The sequence below is a fragment of the Ambystoma mexicanum genome, chromosome 8, assembly GCF_040938575.1.
Source record: "Ambystoma mexicanum isolate Mex_15411 chromosome 8, UKY_AmexF1_1, whole genome shotgun sequence".
NCBI lineage: Eukaryota > Metazoa > Chordata > Amphibia > Caudata > Ambystomatidae > Ambystoma > Ambystoma mexicanum.
Window position 1 is genome coordinate 353808149 of NC_090929.1, and position 20659 is coordinate 353828807.

The window sequence follows — 20659 nt, forward strand, 5'->3', positions numbered from 1 at the left end:
GAGGCTGTGACGAACATAGACGCAGAACGCTCTATTCATATATGCCCCGTCCATGCTGATTGCAGAGGGATATCGCTTGGTGGACCGCTAAGAATAGTTATAGCGGGAGAGTAGTGGACTGATTAGTGGACTAAGGCTGCGCAGTGATCAGTCCCTCCCGGACACCTTTCTGACCCAGTGGCCTGACATACCGGCTGAGACGGGGTGCCGGGACTGGGCAGACGGAGATAGGTGGGGCCCACATCTGACCTTTTCATATCATTGAGGAAACTCTTCCGGCCCTGGCTGACCTTGCTGTAGGAGATTGGATGGGGGGGCCACCAAGCGCCGAACATGCACACAAGCTACTCCCAGCAGGCTGCAAAATAACAGTAGATCACTGCGCAACACAAAGAAGCTTCGTAGTTAAATCAGAGGTGTATGAATCACTGGCGGGGCTACGCAGGATGACAAGTGCGGCCGGGATAAAAAGTTGAGCATAAGTGATCCGTGTAGGGCCCACTGCCACGCTAGCAAATATATATATTTTTTTGCACACGCAGGCTGAGCGGACACAGCAAAACACCAGAAGCCACAGAGAAAGCCACTACCCTTGGATCCCTAGACATAGTCGGGAGGGGGGGGGCGCTGTTGTGCACGTCGTGAATGACTGCTTGAGGTGAGAGCTCTGACTGGAGAAATATCCTTACTGATATTAATCGTTCCAGGGGCCGTCAGGTCAGACCTGGGCCCATAGTGTAACATATATACAAAACTAATACTGTGCTCAAGCCCTATGTTATACGGACAGCATATTTGAAGTAGGGATTGCAAAGGGAAAAGCAATCTCTCGCACTCATACTAGTACCTTGAACCTGGAAATGTATGGATCCCTAGAGCAGGAAGGCTGCGGAGTATGATACGACGAAGGCAATAGGTGGGAACTAATACTCTGGGTCGTACGGCCACCACACCCTTGCGTAGCCCCTACAAGGGAGATCTAGGGAAGGCGCAGATACTAGGACAGCCCCAGGGCTGACTGCTACACCTGGGTTCAGTACTACAATCATATTTTGCCGCCTCATCCAGGTTGAAGGAGCGCCCTATTCAGGAGGTATGCACAACGGCCTTCCCGTTCAAACATCACTGCTGAGCGGATTGAAACAGCACCTACACTGCGACAGACTCACTTATGCAGCAACCGGACACGCTGATGTGCCCTCTGAAAGGACTTTAGAGGGGGCCGAATCCACAGTGCTCCGTAGGAATCGCAAAAGGTACGAAACCACAAGACAAGGCTGGTGGCGACCTTGTGCAGGCGGAAGTACCCACCCTGTACTAAGACAACAAGGAGAAAAACAGCCCCTCCACATACAAACAGCCCCTTCTGACACGAATACGTGGGAGAACACAGTCCACTCCTGAGTGGTTAGCTGCACTATATGGGACACCTCGAGCAGAAAGGTACGGGAGCAAAGAAAACAGGCCCAATAGACTCTTTTGCTAGCTCATAGCCACATGGATTGGCCGTAGGGTAACCGCCTGCATCGGAAAGTCAAGCCGAAAACCCCGTTGATGCAAGAGAAGACTGCCTGATGACGATTGTACAAAACGGATTCCTGCCGGTGAATGTCAAGTTAGTTGACATAGTTGCAACCATCCGCTCCCTGAAGGCAAGGCTGGAGAAGGAGAGTACACGTATCACGGAAGCAGAAAACAGGATAAGCGCAAACAAAGACACGATTTCTCAACACAGTCGTGACATAACGCAACTAAAAATGGATTTACACAAAACGCAAAACAAGTGCGAAGATCTCGAATCGAGATCTAGGAGGAACAATGTCCGAATTGTAGGAATCTGAGTCTTTCTGTAAGGGCCCGATGGAGGGACACGGGGAAAACCTTCTGAAAACTCTTCTGGGAGCTGAATCTTTTCACCGAACCTTAGCACCACCTCCTCGGCCTGGCGCACCACCTCGTACTTTAATAGCCCGCCTCCTCAATTATAGGGATAGAGACACGATTCTGAGACTATCCAGAGAAAAAGGACCCCTACATTATGAGGGAAGTAGTATACATATATATCCAGACTTCTCGGCTAATGTCCTGAGAAGATCATATGAACCAGTGAAGAGGCAACTCTGCTTGCGCCATGTGCCTTATGCCCTCATCTATCCGGCGAAAATGAGAATCTAACATGGGGGCAGAGCACATTCTTTTGCGAATCCTGCTGAGGCCATGGCATATGTGGAGGCCTCCATCCCTCTGCCCCCCAGAGACAGGGCACTTGATCAGAATATGTGACCGAGAAGAGAGATATGACCCCGCGGATTGACATACAATGTGCAGTATATCCTTTTGAAATACCTGTGAGCCTAAGTTAAGATGGACGGCCCTGATAGATGATTGTTAGACTCAGGGTTGTGAGCCTCTGTTGAGGGCAGCCATGTAGCTGCAACGAGTGACCCTCAGGAGAATTCCACAAGTTAAGGGGATGCCCTCATGGGAGTTTTTGAGAGTTGAAGGGCAGCATTGTCGAGTTGGGGGAGATAATGCGGGGTGGGAGATGGAACAACAGGGATGGGACAGCTTTATTATAATGTGTAAGGGGGAGAAAGGGAGATGGGGATTTGGGACCCAGTTGGAAGGGTCCAGTTGGTTAAAACCTGTGGTCGCGCTGCTGCACACGATACATATTCAGAGAACATGAAGATGAATACTATTGATAATACAACACATATACGGCACACACCAGAGCAACGGTTAACATGCTAAGGATAAAACTCCTTACATTGAATGTCTGTGGAGTCAACAATCAGGCTAAGTTAAGGAAGGTTGCGACCTACGTGACCCAACATCAACCCCAAATTGTCATGTTACAGGAAACACACGTACTTAAAAAGGTAAACATAAGTATCCTTCGGGACTGGGGGCAGCACAGATACTATACTGAATACTCGACCCAGGCGAGAGGGGTTCTCACGTTGGTTCACCCCTCCATGGGTTTCCGATTCATTAAGAGCAAAATAGACCCACAAGGACGATATGTAATAGTATGGGGTGGCATAGCCGGAAAGGAAGTTGTGCTGGTAAATACATATGGACCAAATATTGATGACCCTGAGTTTTATATGAATATAGTACACGAGGTAGGCCCCTTAGATGGCGAATATATACTATGGGGGAGATTTCAACACCATTTTAGATGTCTCTCTTGACCGCTCCTCTAGTAAAAATAGAGCTCCCACCAAGGCAGCTGCCACTATTCAACAGATCCTATTACAAATGTCCATGGTCGATGCCTGGAGGACATTACACCCACTAGAATGGCAATACTCATATTACTCCTCAGTTCATGACACTGAGTCCCGTATAGACTATTGGCTGATATCCACCCACTTTACTAATGCGATCCATAATTGTGAGATACATCCCCGCACTTTATCAGATCACTCCCCAATATCACTAGTATTAAGTTTAGATGAAGCTAGGCCCCCAGCTAGAAGATGGGGAATGCCACCTGATATCCTAAAAGACCCAATTATTGCAGACGCACTCCATATCGAGGGTGAGGATTTCTTCGAAATCAACAGGGGGTTAGTCGATAAAAATGCAACACTATAGGTCTGGGTGAGGGGGATCCTAATTTCTAAATCCTCCAGGCTATTAAAGTCTGTCAGCTCTGAACTAGCAGAGGTAGAGAGGTGCCTGAAGGAATTGGAATTACAATACATTGCCACTCATGAGAAAGAGACACTAGCGGATATTAACAACCACCTACAGGAATTTAATAAACTTGCAAACAGGGAGCTACTTTACATGACAACCCCCCTCAGGGCGCGCCGGTATGGCGAGGGGAACAGAGCGGGACGTTCTCTTGCGAATCTATTGAAGGCTGAACGGCATCACGCAACGCATAGCTGCGGGGGATGGCAGCGTGATCACCAGCGAGGAAGGTATTAATAGGGAATTTGCTAGCTTCTATGCAGACTTATATTCCAACCATGATATGAAGCCACTTAGTGAAATGGTGGATTATTTGAACAATATAACACTCCTGAAACTTTCATTAGAGAATACATTCGCTCTTGATCAATCACTAACACTAGAAAAAATTACTGAAGCAATCAAATCATTATCTTCTGGGAAGGCACCAGGGTCGGATGGTCTGGGAGCAGAACTGTATATAGAACTCAACACTGCACTAGCCCCAATATTATTATCGGTGTGGGAGGAGGCAATAGAACAGGGAACACTGCCAGAATCTATGAGAGACGCCATAATAACGGTGCTTTTGAAACCTAGAAGGTCGCCCCATGATATGTCTTCCTACAGGCCCCTTTCATTAATAAACTGCGACGCCAACATTTTCGCTAAAGTCTTAGCCACAAGACTGCTACTTAACATGCCACTCTTGGTACATCCAGATCAGTGTGGCTTCATCCTGACGAGGTCAACTGCATTGAATCTACGGAGACTGTTCGGGGTCATGGCCCAGATTAAACCATAGGCCCAAGCGGTGGAGGTTTCCCTAGATGCTGAAAAGGTGTTTGATTCTGTGTCGTGGGAATACCTATTTGCCGTACTCGAAAAGTTCGGTATAGGCACGTACTTTTTCAAATGTGTCAAGCTACTGTATTCCAGACCTGGGTCCAGGGATTCTGACCAACCGAACAGTCTCGGATCTGTTTTATTTAGGCAGAGGCACTAGACAGGGGTGCCCATTCTCTCCCATATTGTTTGCTCTTATAATAGAACCGGTGGCGGCAACCATAAGGCAACATCAGGAACAGAGAGGTATTAGAATGGCGGGACTGACCCAGTCGATATCCCTATATGCGGATGACACTCTGTTGTACATACGAGAGCCTGACATACATTTAGACCCTGCAATGAAAGCCATACATGAGTTCGCAGAATATTCAGGCTATAAAACCAACAACTCTAAATCGGAAATGTTCCCCCTGACCCCTGCCACTAGATGTCCAACTGACACCCACGATCTTAAATGGTCGCCCACGAAAATAAGATATTTGGGGATTATTGTCTCAAAAGAAAGGTCCTCCCTGTACACGAATAATCACAAACTACTTTTAAACATAATCTCTGCTAAGCTCGGCCTATGGGCTAGGCTCCCTATTTCACTGATAGGCCAGGTTGCAATCCTAAAAATGGTGGTCCTGCCAAAGCTACTGTACATATTTAACTATATCCCGATATGGCCAGGCAGGCAGTTCTTTGATACCCTGAGATCTATCGCCATTGAGTTTGTCTGGAACGGAGGTACAGCCAGGATGAAGTGGGACAAGATGGTTGAACCATATGACAAGGTGGGCATAGCAGCTCCAGATTTTGAGTTATACTACTAACTGTGCAGGCTCTGTTTGCTAAGCACTGGTATGACCCCCTAGACACCGCACCATATATCCCTATAGAGAGACACGCTGCACTCCCGACTGATGTACGGTCTATTTTATTTAAAACTCGACACAAAGATGAATGCGAGTTTGACCCGGTTAGCACAACAGTCCAAGCTTGGTCAAAGATCTTTGAAAGACTTCAATTAGAGTCATCATATTACTCAGATGCTCCTCTTTGGAACTATCCAGGCATTTCGCCCTCATTTGATATAGATATGCAGAAGATATGGGACTCCGGTGGGGAAATGAAGATGCGGGATATGTTCCCCAATGGGAAATGTGTTACTTTGGAAGACTTCAAGACCACGGTGGGGGCAGGGGGGGGCAACTCTGTATATTGCAGTACCATCGCATGCGACTAGCTTTCAAGGCTAGGTGGCCATTGTTTCCTGATGAGCCCCCAACACACGCATGCCTCATGTCCTTATCCCGTCAGTCGGGCACTAATGGCTCCAAACTTTATATGATAACACAAGCACGTACACCATCGCTCAATACAATCAAGGCTTCTTGGGAGATTGATATGGGAACCACTATTGATGATAAGAAATGGTCAAGATATTGTGAACTGTCCAAGAAGGTTTCTATCAACTCTGGGCTCCGACTGATCCAATTTAAGGTTCTGAATAAACTTCATTATACACCAGCAAAAGTCGCTAAATTTGCTAGAGACTGCTCTGGCAGCATTCAGAAATGTGGGAACGCATGTGCTGACTCATTCCACGTGTACTGAAACTGCCCGCTCATTCATGAGTTCTGGGGGGAGGTAGCTGAAATATTACAGGAGACAACGCAGGTCCCAGCGGTCCTCACACCCCAGAAGTACCTGTTTGGGGACATGGGTAAAAGTTCAGATGTAACCAGAAGACTGTTCAGTGTGTCTTGTGCAGTGGCCAAGAAGTGCATACTTCAGAACTGGAAGAGTCCACATGCACCACAAGTAAACCATTTCCTCAAAGAGTTGTCATACGTTAATGAGTGTGAGGAACAATATGTAATGTCACTTCCAAGGACATGCAGACCCAAAGATATATGAGCCCCGTTCAGGATATATTTATGCGACATGGCTTCAGCTGAAGGAAGCCCCACAGGCCCTGATGTGCACAGAGTCTGTAAACTGTTTGCTACAATATATGTTTAAGTTACTCATCTCAGTGATAACTGCTTGTATTGTGATCTGTTGTTGCAATAGCGTGTACCACAACCAACAAATAAAGTTTAAACAAAAAAATAAATCTGAAGATGAAAGGGGCCCCTAGGGGTCCCTTACGTCTATGGAAACAAGGCGAGTCACCACACGCGATAGATACGCCAGACACGAGGTTGTATTCCCAAAGCTAGGGTGTATTGCAAAGCAAATAGTCTCAGTTGGCCAACTCGTTCTCACGCCCCGCAACGTGTATCTCTAGACCTCGAGGGACGCAAGAGAGTGAATTACGTACATCAGTTACATATATACAAAATGCATATCATACAATCAGCTATGACATGTTTAACACCCCCCTTTATTGGGTTTCTTTGAACTCGGTGTGTTTGATGGACACTTTCGACAATTATGACACCTTCAAATATCTATTCTAGTAACAATATGCAATTTGCAAGTGCGGAGGCATCTTTAAGTTGTTGAACAGAACACAGTGCTTCTGTTCTTGGAAGCGAGCTACGTACGGGGGAAGAGTCGCATTCCAGACCTTGCTATCTATGAGGTGCTATTTGTGTCCTGGGAGCCGACACGCTCTAACAGGGCTCAGTAAAGGGGGGCCGTAAAAAGAGCATAATTCAAGCCTTTAGCTGCTTTATTCTAAACATATTCTACCATATAATGAGACTGGCTGGCAGCTGCGACATGATTAAATGCCCTGCAGCTCTGCTTCAAGGCTACATTCGGGAGGGCGCCGGGCATTCTTTCCTGGCGCTACCTACGTTGTGTTTCAACGAACTCTTGTTATCCTCGCGGCCCTGCGGCCTTGTCCTTTCACGTGCAGACAACAATGTTTCACAGTGTAAGCAGAAAATGTACTGCGAAGCAATAAGAACAGAAAGCAATGAGCAATGGTTAGAAAACAAAATGCCGATCCTTGTTACATCAAAATGGCCGTTCATTGGCAAACTCGGAAACCTATATGTCTGTCATATCGTGCATGAGACGGTTGGCCCACGGCCACCAAAATACGTTTGCCGTCACATATGAGAGGTATCCATTTTTCTAGACTGACAAAGATGGCTGCCAGAGGAGGGGCTTAGGTAGAGGGAAGTCATTGGCTGGGGGCAGTATGACCCAGAGACCTGTGATTGGTTATTAGTAGAAAGACAGTTCAGAAACTAAACTGAAACTGATTTTTTCTTTACCGAGGATTCCCAGCCTGATGACGGGGAATATTCATGAGCATGTGAATCCATGCCAGACCCATGCTGGAGAACAACAGTAACAGGTAAGTAACTTGTTCCTTCTTTCTGCAGAGTGGTTGCTGCCAGATCTTGAAAGAGACTAACCACTAAAACGTTTATTATTATTGACTCTTAGCCCCTTGCAGCCTTCAATATCTTCTCCTTTTTCTCTTACAAGGTCAGAGCTGCTACAACATCTCTAGTCCTGTTCCCTTCTCTACTCCTCTTCGGACCCACTCTATGCACCCTGTCTATTCTTATCTCTTCTGGGGTGGTAGCCGCCAGCAGTGTGGCAAAGCAGTGTTGGATCGTACTTTTTAGTTCCCCATCCGAGGTCGCCTCCGCTAAGCCTTTGGTCGTAATGTTAGAGCGCCTAGAGCGGTTTTCCAAGTCCTCCGTTTGGATCTCAAAATTGTGTGTGGCGGAAGCAATCTGTTCTAACAGTTCTGCGTTCTGGCGCACTTCTTTCTCCACGTCTGACAACCCTTGCTCCGTCAGGTCCACTCTGCTTCCTAGCGAACTGATGTCATCCCTTATTTCTTTCAATGCTTCCTTTAATTCCTCTTTCAGGCCTCCGATCTGTTGCTGGAAGGACGCCGTCATTCTTTCCTCCATAACTTGCAGACACTTTTTTATTTAAAACAATTTATTAATTTTCGCAAAAAACTTAAATAACATCAGTAAAAGTAACAATGTCTCACATTAATAAGATCCAAATTTACAAAATATCATAAGCATCATAAATAGTTCATACCAACAAAATGACCAGCTCCAGTGAAACACAACTAACATACTGACAGGAACACACAAAAGACAACACAAACACAAAAGACAACACGAAGGACAACACAAATGGAAAGAAGAAAAAAAGGAGAAAAAGAAAGAAAAAACAAGGGGGAACCCCACCAACCTTCCCATGAATACCATTTGCTATCAAAGCAACCCAATCTTCGCATCAATCATAAAGGGCCATAAAAGGACCCCATAGCTTCATGTAATCCTCTTCCTTATCCTTATTGTGAAATGAAACCTTATCATATTGTGCCAAAATATGCAACTCCGTCAACCATTCCTCAACATTAGGCTTTTTTCTCGTTTACTTTTGTAGTTACTCTTTGTTCAGGGCCATGGCCTGTGTCCCCTGGGTATCTTCTTCCTGCTCCTCCTTTCGTGAATGTTCTTCCTGTGCCGATTCCACTGACTCCCTCTGCCAAAATCTTTCCAATTGCGCCTTCTTTTGGGGTTTCTTAGGTGGCTGCGGGCCCGGGGACTGTTTTATTTTCGTGCCAGGCATCTGCATGTAGGGAGGCGCGTTCTCAAGTCTGTGCTTCCCCCTTACACCTCTACTGAGCTTCCCTGGGGTGGTGGAGGTGTCCTGTCTCTTTAGTCTGTTTATATCATCCTCTTCCCTCTCTCTCCTGGAGGTGTCTGCGGTGCCCCCTGGCCACGGGCTTCGTGTCCTGCTTGTCTGCACCTCCCAGCTATGCGTTAGTGGGTTGTGTGCTTGCTTGTAGGCCCTTTGGACTGCCTGCTCTGCCCCCTGCCACAGCGGCTTGCGTGTGCCGCGTATGCTGTGGCTCTCTGGCAGCAGGGGGGGGGGGCTTGTGGCCTTGCACTCTACTTATTTTGTGCTCCTAAGAATCACTGATCCCTGGCCCCTTTTGCTTCGTATAGTTCTTTGGTCCTTGTTGTTCGTTGCGGCTTAGCAGTCGTGTTATGCTTCTGCCACCTGTTAAGTCTGCTTATGTCTCCCTCCGGTGGGGAGAGGTCTCGAGGTTCCTGGGCTGACTCCTGTTTCCTCCCTTTTACACATGTTCCTCTCTCCTCGCCTTCAGGTACGCTGCTTCTCCTGTCCCTCCTTCTTCCTCTGCTTTCTCCCCATTTGCCTCTGTATGCTGGGGTGTGCCGCCGGTTTGGCTCCCGCTCTCCTAATCTTCTTTCTTCTTCCTTGCAAAGCTGCTCCATGACGGGAGGGGGGGCCTCTTCTGACCCCTGACCCTCTTCCCGGCTTCTACATGGTGCTGCTCCGGTGGCTGGTCTCCTCCTCCCTGACTGCCTCTTCGTGTCTTGCCCGCAGTCCACCTCACTCCGTTCCGGGTCCTGGACCCAGCTGCTGCCTTCGTCTCCTGCTCTGCGGGGGTCAGCGGCCCCAGCAGCGTCTCGCTGGGTTGGGCTCTCCCTCTACTGGTGTCTGTTGTCTGCTTCTGCTTAGCCCAATTCTGTTGCTCACCAAGGGGGCTTACTGTGTCTGTCGGGCGATCCAGTGTTTCACTATCCTCGCCCCGGCGGAGATCTGGATGGCCTGCTACCCCGCCTGCTGGTCCGGAGACGTCTTGGTGGGCTGCTTCGTTGTGCGGAGCTCCGTCTGCTGGTCCCTGCTCCTCCTTAGCCGGCTTCCTTAGGTACGTACAGTTGCTGGTCCCGGCACTGCCGCTTTCTTTCTCTCTGGCAGGTTCTCCTCGCTCGGCCAGCGTTTCCCTGTTGTTCTGTGCGTTCTGGGTTCACCCTGTGTAATTTCCACCCCACAAGCTGTGAATCCACTTATATGGCGATTCGATCCTGCTTTTAGTTCTCCTTTCGTATAGGCCCGGCCGGGAGCACTCAGGAGTGTACCCTCACTCCACGGCATCCATCTTGGAATCCTCTATCTGCTTTTGTTTCCTGTGCTCAGCCACATTATGGAGTCATCAGGGAAAACCAGAGGTGCTCTCCTCCATGGAGCAGGACAGACTGCTGCGTGGGAGGATAAATCGCTCTTTCAGGAAGACGCTGAGGAGGGCAGATGGCCAGGTCCAGAAGTTTCAGGTACCATACCCTGCTCACCCAGTCAGGGGCAATGAGAAACATGGTTCGTCCAAAACTCCTCAACCTTGTGAGAACAGGAGGGAAGACGGGAATTAGTGTAACGCATACAGTATTGGAACAGTCCAATACAAACACAACCTCTAGTGTCTCTCTGGGGACATTTCCTGGGGAAGAACAGCTCATGCTTCCTGTTAACACTGGGTGCAAACAGATCCTCCTGCAGGGATTTCGAAAGGCTGAAGATCGTAAAAAGAACCTCCTGGCACATCTTGCACTTGTGAGAGACCGAGCACTGCCTGCTCAGGGCATCTGCCACCATGTTCTCCCTTCCGGACAGATGGGCTGCCAAAAGAGAGACCTTGTTCTCCAATGCCCAAAACCAGAGTTGCATTACTTCCCTGCACAATAGCAATGGTCCCACACCTCAGCTTTTTTGGTGGTCTTGCATGGCCACTATGCTGTCCGTTAGGATCAGAACACTCCTCCCCAACATGAAAGGGAGGAAGGCTATCAGCACCAGTCTGATTATCCACAGGTTAATATGCAGTTTTGATTTTGCCCTGGACCACATCTCGCGCACATTAAGTTTGCCCAGTTGAGCTTCCCAACCCTTCACTGAAGCATTTTTCTCTGTAGTCTCCTCTGACTACGATTGTCAAAAGGGTTTCTCTGCCATCAAGTGCTCTCTGCAGGCCCACCATAAAAGGTCCACCGAAACCCAACTGAAGACTTCCAAGAGGTGTTATGCTGCATGAGAACTGTGACCACTGGTTCCTGAGAAGCCATTGCAGGCGTCTCATTCTCAACTGGGCCTTTTGCATCAGGAAAATGCAGGAAGCCATGAGGCCTGGCAATTGAAGAAAGTCTGAGGCTGACAGAGTGTGAGCGTTTTGGAATTTCCAGACCATCTGACCTGCAGTCCCAGGCCCATCTTTGAGAGAGTAAGCCTTCTCGAAACGAGAGTCCTGGACTATGCTGACAAAATGGCGCATTTGAGAAGGTGTCCCCTGGGTCTTCAAGTTCAGGGAGAAGCCCATTTTGTGTAAGAGGTGGCAGGTTTGGCTAAAATGGCCCCAGAGCCTGTTCCGGGCCGCAAGCTTTGATGAACCCAATCATCCAGGTAAGAGAAAATGTGAACCCTCCCCCTTATGAGACTTGCTGCCACCACTGAGAACATCTTGGTAAAGACCTTCAGAGTGGAGTGTAGACAGATCAACAAGACTCAAAATCGGTAAGGTAATGGGTGCTGCCAATCACGAACCTTGTGTACTTCCTGTACTTTCAATCCTGCAACCCTAGGGCCAGGAGGATCTGTGCCAATGACACCATCCTGAATTTGTCCATCCAAAGAATGTGTTCAAACGCCTCCGGTCCATAATGGGGCACAGTCCCACGTCCTTCTTTGACACCAGGAAGTAGAGGGAGTACCACTGCATGCCTTTTTCCATTGCAGGCACCAGCTGTACGGCTACCTTTTGCAGCAGTGAACCCATCTCTGGCAGGAATAGCAGATCCGGTGAATGAGAAGAACCTGATGGAGGGCAATTTGGTGGATGCCTTCAGAAGGGAAGTGCGTAGACCTGGGCCACTACCTTCCATACCCAAGCATCTTTGGAACACTGTGCCAGCCTTAATGCTCCAAAGTGGAGAGGCGTCGGAGAACGCCTCAAAGTGATTTTGACATGGAAATGGGTCCAGAGGGTGTAGTAGCCGAAGCTTTCGTGCTTCTTTTCCACTCTAACTTTTCCTGCTTTTGAAAATCTGAGTCCCTGTCTTAGGAGGTCTGCACAAACAGTAGTCTCACCACAGCCCCAAGAGACTTAGTGGCAGCTTTAGATAATTGGACATTTTCAAGGGTGTCGTCCGCTTTCAAATGAGATAGGTGCACCCCATCAAAAGGCATGACTATTAGTCTTGCCTGGATATCTGAGATGAACCCATATGTCTTAATGCAGGGAAACCTCCTGGACATTGAACCTTATGATTCATGATATATATCATATTATGAACATTAGTCATGGGCCTATAGATTGAGCCAAACAATCCACTGCATCTAAATCAGCTTGAAGAGTCTGTCAGGCTGCCTGATTATAATTTGCCACAAGATCTGTAAATTCATCTCTTAGCTCTCCTTTGGGTAGGTGTGAGGCTGCCTCTGACACCACTACCCAAAGAATGTGAATATTTTGCCAGGGCACAAGATGCATTGAGGATTTTGAGAGCAATGTCCCCTGTGCCAAAAACCATTCTTAGCCAAAGCATCAAACCTGCTTTCATCCCTGTCTGGAGGAAGGGTTGGCAATACTGCTGATCTTGCTCCAGCTGCGGCTGCCTGAACAACCAGGCTCTCAGGTGTCGGGTGTTTTGACAATAATTCTGGGTTGGAGAGAGCAGGGTTGTATTTCTCAACTAGCACTTCATCCACAGTAGGGAAGGCACACACAGCTTTTGCCAAACCTCCATGATTGGCGCGTTGAAGGCTAGCACTATGTATTTTGAGGGACCCTTGTCAGCAATGCTCATTAAGTCAGACTAGATGACTGGCCTTGTCGGGCACCCCAGCGCAGTGACTGCAACCTTTACCATCACACGCCAATAAGCAGCATTTGGGTGAACAAAGGGATTTGATTGCCTTATATCGAGATTTGGTCAACTATCTAGCCTGCTTGCATCCATCAGATCTGGTGCTAAATCTGATATTACAACTTTCTCGTAGATAAACTCATCAGGGAAATCTGTCCGAGGGACTGAACCCAAATGCAATTGAGTTGCCTTCTTCATCAAAAATTGTAATCATGGACTTGAAAAAGTCACCCCTCAATTCTGGGATTTACCACAGCGTCAACTCAATGATATCCTTTGACTTCAATAACCCCTTTAAAAGGGTGGAGACCCTGATGCCAAGCGTGTGTTCTCCACACCAAACAGGGGTCAGCGTTGACTAAAACCGTTTCCGTGCTCAACACTGTACCCAAAATCTTGGGGGAGTGGGAACCCCTTTTGAAGGAATCCCTGCCTGCCTGCGAAGGCACAGTTTTTTCAGTTTTTGTGTTTTTGGTGCCAGTGCTTAAGGAACTTTTAAATGGGAAGTTTGGCCTTACTTTTTCTGTGTGGAGAAGACTCAGATGAGCTGTCCCTATGATGTTTTTTCTTTTTTTAGAGGAAGAAGAAGAAGAGGAAGACGGGCCTCACTGTTCGATTTATGCTTGATACTGAGACACCATAAACATATATGTGGTTCTGTCTCAACATTTTCAAGTCACAGGCCGTGCAATATTTAAACCCCGAAGGCTTGGTAGCAGATATTGTCGACAATGTTTTCTGAGAGAAAACATCAATACACAATGGTTCATGAAGCATGCTGTGCGTGCGGATAAAAGGAACTGAGGTCACGGGCGAGGTATGTATGAACTGTCAATGTCATGTCTGGTGTCAATGAGTGGCTGTGTTGAAATGGTGAAATGGATGAAATGCACCTCCTCAGCCTCTGGAAAACCCACAGGATGACTTTAATCAGAGGAAACATACAGTGTAGATCAAAGACCCACCTTACTAGGAAGGAGTCTCCCAGTGACCTCAGGGAAAATTCCCTTGAGCAGAACAGCTTGCATTTCGAATTGTCCTTCATTGCAAACAGGTCCACCAACAGGGTTCCCCAAAGTGTGGACATCCGGGCAGATCTCCCACGTGTGAGAGACTAAGCCCTGCCTGCTCTGAGTATCTGCAAGCCCGTTCTTCGTCCCCATTCGATGAACTGCGCAGATCGAAATTGTGTTCTCCAGCAACTAGAACTAAAGGCACATGACCTTTCTGCATAGACGCAGCGACCACACTCCCCACAAGGCACAAAAGCTGTCAGAGCCTGTCCGATCGCCCGCATTCTTGTGGCACGAGGATGAGGAAGAATGGTGGGACTCTATTTAGACCTTTTATGACGCTTCCCACCTCTGTCATCTTTTTTCCCCAGGGGTAGGCCCCTCAGTATCCCCTAAGGATTTAGTGGCCTATCACGCCAGTGACTTGGAAGGGGGTCTACCCAGTGCCAGTGCTCTCTCAGGGCCTTCGGATTCATCAGCTGACAGGAGCCAGATTGTTCTGTATCATGTTCCACCTCTAAATACCACACAGAAATGTGGTATGGGTCCATGATGAACATTTTGGAGCAATGCTCTGGCAGTAGTTGAAACCCGAAGGCATAGGCACCCACATACTGACGCAGAAGAATTGATTTTGGATGAGCTGTATTATGAACAGTGTGCTGAGCCCACGGAAAAAAGGAACTGATGTGTGGGGGTGTAGTGTATGCCATATATACGAACGCTGATGCCACATCTGGAGCCGAGTAGTGAAGCGACCAAGGCACGATGGAGTTGAGGAGACGAATTTGAGCTTCACTACTCCCCTTGTCAAACTTTTCTGAGCAGCTGGCATTGAGAGGTTGATCTTCCAAAGTGAGGAATCTGTGAGAGAATGCAATCCATTGAAATATATTTAAGACGAGGAATCTGTGGAAGGAACGTCCAACAGGAAGGATATTACCTAAGTAATTTGTTATTTTGTGTCAAGAAGTTGGCATCAAATACGTTTTCTGAATTTCTTTGTTCTGAACATCGCGAGGCAACTGACATGCTTCACTCATAGCCGATGAGAGAACCTGAACTAATTCTCACAACCAGAACTTGTAAATAAATATCGTAGCACATCCACTCAGTCTTTCATTATTATGCGCTGCAAAAATAATAAGAATAGTTGCCCTATTTTCCACCAAACAACCAAGTACTCTTTGCTCGTATATTAAACGGCAGCACCCATCCCTTCACACGTGTGGGGCATCTGCCCTTCGGTTAGACATGGCTGCAGCATTTGGTCTAGCAAAAAAAGTGCAGCCCAATCATGTGTGCAGCCATGCCCATGTGCAATACTCCTCTACCCACCCCAGTGTCCTTCCCATTACTTGCTCAATGTTCCTCCCATCAGGCTTTTTTTCTCTTGACATGTTGGGTGAATCTTAACACAGTAACTCTGGGAGCTCCAGTGTGTACACAGATTTTTCCTCACACATTATTTAAAAATTGATTCAAGAGTTCTCCCTGGGGTCCCTGGGCCTACACCTTTGCTGCTAGTTAAGCAATTTAAAGAGTGTATTCAAGCAGGTTCCAAAACCTGGGACCTGGCCTGCCCAAATTGTGCTTTTGATACATGCACCCTGATCATATATGATAAATAGACCACCTTTTTATGGAGGACCTTAAACACTGGTCACACTGGTGAGACATCTTATGAGTTTTTACTACAGCTCATTTATGTAAAATTCACTTTATGGAACGTTATTTACAATTTTTCGCTGAGTGAAAAATGGCTTTAACTCTGTCCTGTCCACTAAAATAAACCTTTATGTTCAAACATTGTGCTAATTGCAACTCTAAGATGTGAGCGATGGACTAACACACCATTTGTTAGTGGTGTTTTGCAACAGAGCTTGATGTGTTGGTCATGCAAATCGATGAGTCCAAAGATCCTGAGAAAAAGGACAGACAAATTGGTGTTCGATCGATCTGCTTCAAAGTCCTCGGGAAGAACCTCTTCCAAACGGAAGGTAGGACTTCAACGGCTACCAACCAAAGTACGGACAGAGACCAGTCTTTGACCGAGAGTAGAGCAAGAGGTGTAAAAAACAAAGTGCTCTCACTCCAGAAGTGAACCTGCTCAATTCTCATTGTCCTCAAGGAAAAAGGAAAGATGTTGCACCAAAAAGGGCACACCATCGGGCTTGTCACTTGACAGGGAAAAGGTATAGTTTCCCTATTGGGACTTTTTGTCCTCTTCAGCTGAGCAGTGGGAGCAATTACGATTTCAGATGTTGAAGATTTTGTTCTAAAACTGGAGCGCTGGCAGTTACTACTCCAATGAAAGGTGAAATCCGGTCCCACCATACCCTCTTCTTGGCAGGCAGGCAAGCAAGGTTACCTTAAAGTCAAATATCCGTACACGCAGGACCTTGGGTTGGCATTAAACAAAACTGCTTCTTGAGTCGAATCAGCAATGTACTCGGCATCAAAACTTTGGCCCTTAGAGTGTGGCTACCAATGGTGATGGGGCTGTGAAGGAGGGGTCTGGACATGATTTTTTCCAGCTGATGCATCCCATGTGTGATGATTAAGAGGATAACATTCCATTTGGAACCCTCATCAGGGAAACAGTTGGGTTTCCCTGAAGAGTTCATTTCAGAGGAAGCTCTAATATAGCATCTGGCATCAGAACTGAGGGATGAAAGTGCTATAAACAACCCGCCTGACCTCGACATCATTCAGTGAAGTGCTTAGGGGCACCCAGCACTGTTGCCAAGGTAGCGAAGTTCTTCATGTGAAGGGGCCTGACGAAAACAATTGCCCAGTATAAACTAACAGACATACCTGATCAAGCACTCCCTAAGGAGGCTTTCTTTGCTTTCAATGTGGCATTGAAGGACCATTTCATAGACTTGTGGCAGTGCCCATATTTGTTTTCCGTCCATTGAAAAAGAACTAGTAAAGAAATATAAGCTGGCGCCTTCAGACCTGGACTTCTTTTGCAAGCATCCCACACCTAAATGCTTGGTGATGCAGACATCTACAGCTAGGTCGAAATCCCCAGTCCTCCCCATCTTGGCCGATAGGATTAGTAAGAAATGGATGCCATGGCAAAAAATTGTTTGCTTCCGGAAGTATGGCATTGAGTGCGCTTTGTAGGGTAATTAATCACTGTGCCCGAGATTCCCAGATAGACGATTTCTCTGTCTTGCTACTGGGGACTACATCTCCCAGCAGCTCTAGCCTAAATATTGACACGTCAGGTGCATCAGCACTGGCACGTCAAAGCCGGGTTGTACTGGTTCCTGCAGGGACGTCAGGGCAAAGGTAACGGAAAACCTGCTGCATGTTTGATAAATTTATTGGTGAGTACCCTAATCCTAGGCTTAGAAAGCTCCACTACATCCATTGACTTAACTGCGCCTGCTCATTTGATAGTCAACTCACAAACCAGGGCGCATTTAAAGACAAACATCCTATCCTAACTGGTAGTGGGTGTACCTTAAAGCCCAATGACCTTAACCATAAGTTACCACCTGTTAGAAATATGCACAGGAGTTACACCATAGTCCTATCCTTTTTACATGGTCCATGAATAAACATGCTTTGGACTTACATGATTACATATTAATGATAATCCTAATCGCTTTACAGAGCACATATTTACATACAATATCACCCAACCGAAGTTGGTACTCATTTATCGACCTCGGAAGGATGAAAGGCTGAGTTGGCCTTGCCGGGATTCGAACCTGCGACCTGTAGATCACGCTCAGATCGCAGCAGAGAGGCTCAACCCTTAGAGCTATCTTACCGGCCTGATTAGATAACGACATTGACATACACTGTATCACGGAAACATGGCTTCAAGATTTCAACGGGCCTACACTCGATCTTGCTACACCCACCCCCTCAGGTTGCATCTTCTTCTCCTAGAACAAAATTCAAGGCAAGGGTGGTGGTTGCAATAATTATACATTTTAAATGTACACCGAATCATAGCATCTGTATACATTTCATTTTGCTTTATCATCCTCCTGAGGACATGCCCACTTTTAACGATGAACTCACACAGATTTTGGGTGCGTTAAATAAACCTAACTGCTCAACAGTCTTACTGGGTGATTTAAACTGTTGGCATGGAGATATTACGGATGGGGAAGCTTTATCTTTAGGAAATAATTTGAACAATTTCGAATTCCAAATCCACAAACTGGATGCCACCCATACCAAAGGTAAGATACTGGATTGGGTTGCATCCCACAACTTAGACATTATCATAACCAACACTAGACCTTGTATATGGTCACACCACCTATTAATTACCCTATCTACGTTGGGTCACTGCTCAGAGAATGCCATCTGCTGGATTCAGTCCATTTTGAGCAACAGGCGGTCTGCCGTGCAATGAGGAAATGTTGCCTCTACCCTAGCTCCAATAGCCTTTATGTCCCGAGTTTGTCACCTGTTTTGTTCAACATCTATATTAAGCCCCTTTGTGACTTACTAGCCGACATTGGTGTGATTTCTGCGAACTACCCTGATGACACGCAGCTACTGTTTGAGCTCAAGGGGACATGCGAAACAGATTCAGACAATCTTCAATACATTTATAGCATTATCAAGCAATGAATGTCAGACAACTGGATGTGTCGTAAAGAGAAAGTTTGCTCAAAAATGTTATTGTCCGATCGTTCGGGCATGTATTTTTAAGCATACTGTAATCGATCTTAATTTTTTTTTCCTGGATGACCACTAGGGGGCACGCTTATGCTGGAATCCTCAGCGCGATAGTCTCCTGATCTGGGCCCATTAAGTGAATCAAGCCCCCACTTTTTGGCACCCCAGGCCGGCACACCAGAAAAGGGGGTGAATGCTAGCTGCACCCACAGGAGGAATACCGACTGAAATTGGCCCCATAATCGTGGAGAACAGACGGCCTGCAGTGTACCAGTGGACAACTGAGGGAAGGAACGGCCCGGCATCCTGTGAGCACGTAGGCCTGCCTGCGGGAGCAGGGGGAAGTGAGTGCGTGCCCCTCCTCCCCTGGCCCCAACTTGCCCACAACGTCCGCTGATGCGTGGTGGCCACGGGATGCCCGTGAGGTCGGCAGGCTTGGGGAAGCCACAAGCCGGCAGAACAGAGAGTTGTGGGGGTGAGGGACAGCCACGCTTTGGACCCCCAAAGGGAGACTGGAGGATGCCCAAAGGCAACAGGGTGACCTTGGGAGGACTTACGACCCCCTCCCCATGGCTAACAGATGTCCACTCCGAGGGGAAGACGCAGCGTTAACTGGATAGGCGGAGGACCTGGAGGGACCGCACAGCGCTGGGGAACTTTGTGCAGTTCCAGGCCAAAACGTACGGGCAGTGCGGTGGTCTGATGGCCCTATACTTTGATCCCAGAGGAGCTTAAGGGAAGTGCGGCCCACAAGGAGAACCCAAGACAAAGCACCATAATTCGAAGCCACTATAGTGGACAGGACAGGGCCCAGCAGGGCAAGGCAGGGGCTTCCCGGCGGAGTGGAACACGTCTGTGGATGCCCACTGAGAGGCTGTGGTGGTTGCGCGAAGGAGGCAGGGTGGCAGAGAGACTGAGTGACCAACAGGAAGGTCACGGAGACCTAAACCAGTGCCACACAGGGGCAGTTTGTGGTGACCCTGGTCAGATCCCAGGAGGAAGACTCACCACCAGCGGGGCACAGGAGCGGTGGCTGGGGGTGGTGGGCCCTCTGGTCATTAGTGGTGGAACGTGATATTGACGGATAACGGTGTGAGGTGAGGGCTCCCTATCTAGGGGCGTGTGCCTGCCTCCCAGGCACCTGCAAAGACTGACAGTCCTGGGCTAAAGTGACTCTCCAGGAAAAGACAGAAAGGGAGCACCACCTACTGCCTTCCACAGTGAACTAAGCTGGGGCCCCAAGTGGGGGCCTATTACAAAAGGACGAGGAGGCGCATGGAGGCTAGAGGAAAGTTGGTCACCTTTGAATACACGCCGGGGCGGAGCAGTGCAGGAAGCGCTGCACGGACCAACATGTCTACGGCCACTGACTCTATGAAGAAGGATGTCACAGCACTCTTAGAAGAGATTAGGAGTATGAGGACTGACATTAGGAGTAGAGTGGATAAAATTACCCAAAGAATCGCAAAATGGAGAAGAGTTTGTAGGCAGTCGAGCACAACCAGTCCTCACTGGATACCTTGGAGACATAAATGGACATGGGGTTGTCAAAAATGGAGAGGTATGAGGCGGTCAGAATGGAAATGGACGATTTGAAAAAAATCACGAAAGGCGGAATAACCTGAGACTGTTTGGGATCCCGGATAGAGAAGGGGAGATGGAGGCGGACTTGAGGAGAATATTGCACAAAGTCACAAAATTGGTTTTTGAAGATGACACCATTGATAAAGCGAAAATCAAGAGAGTCCACTTGGCAGATGTTGGCGGTGGGAGGCCCAAAATCAGTCCTCGCCCGGTTCCACAATTATTCAGATAAAC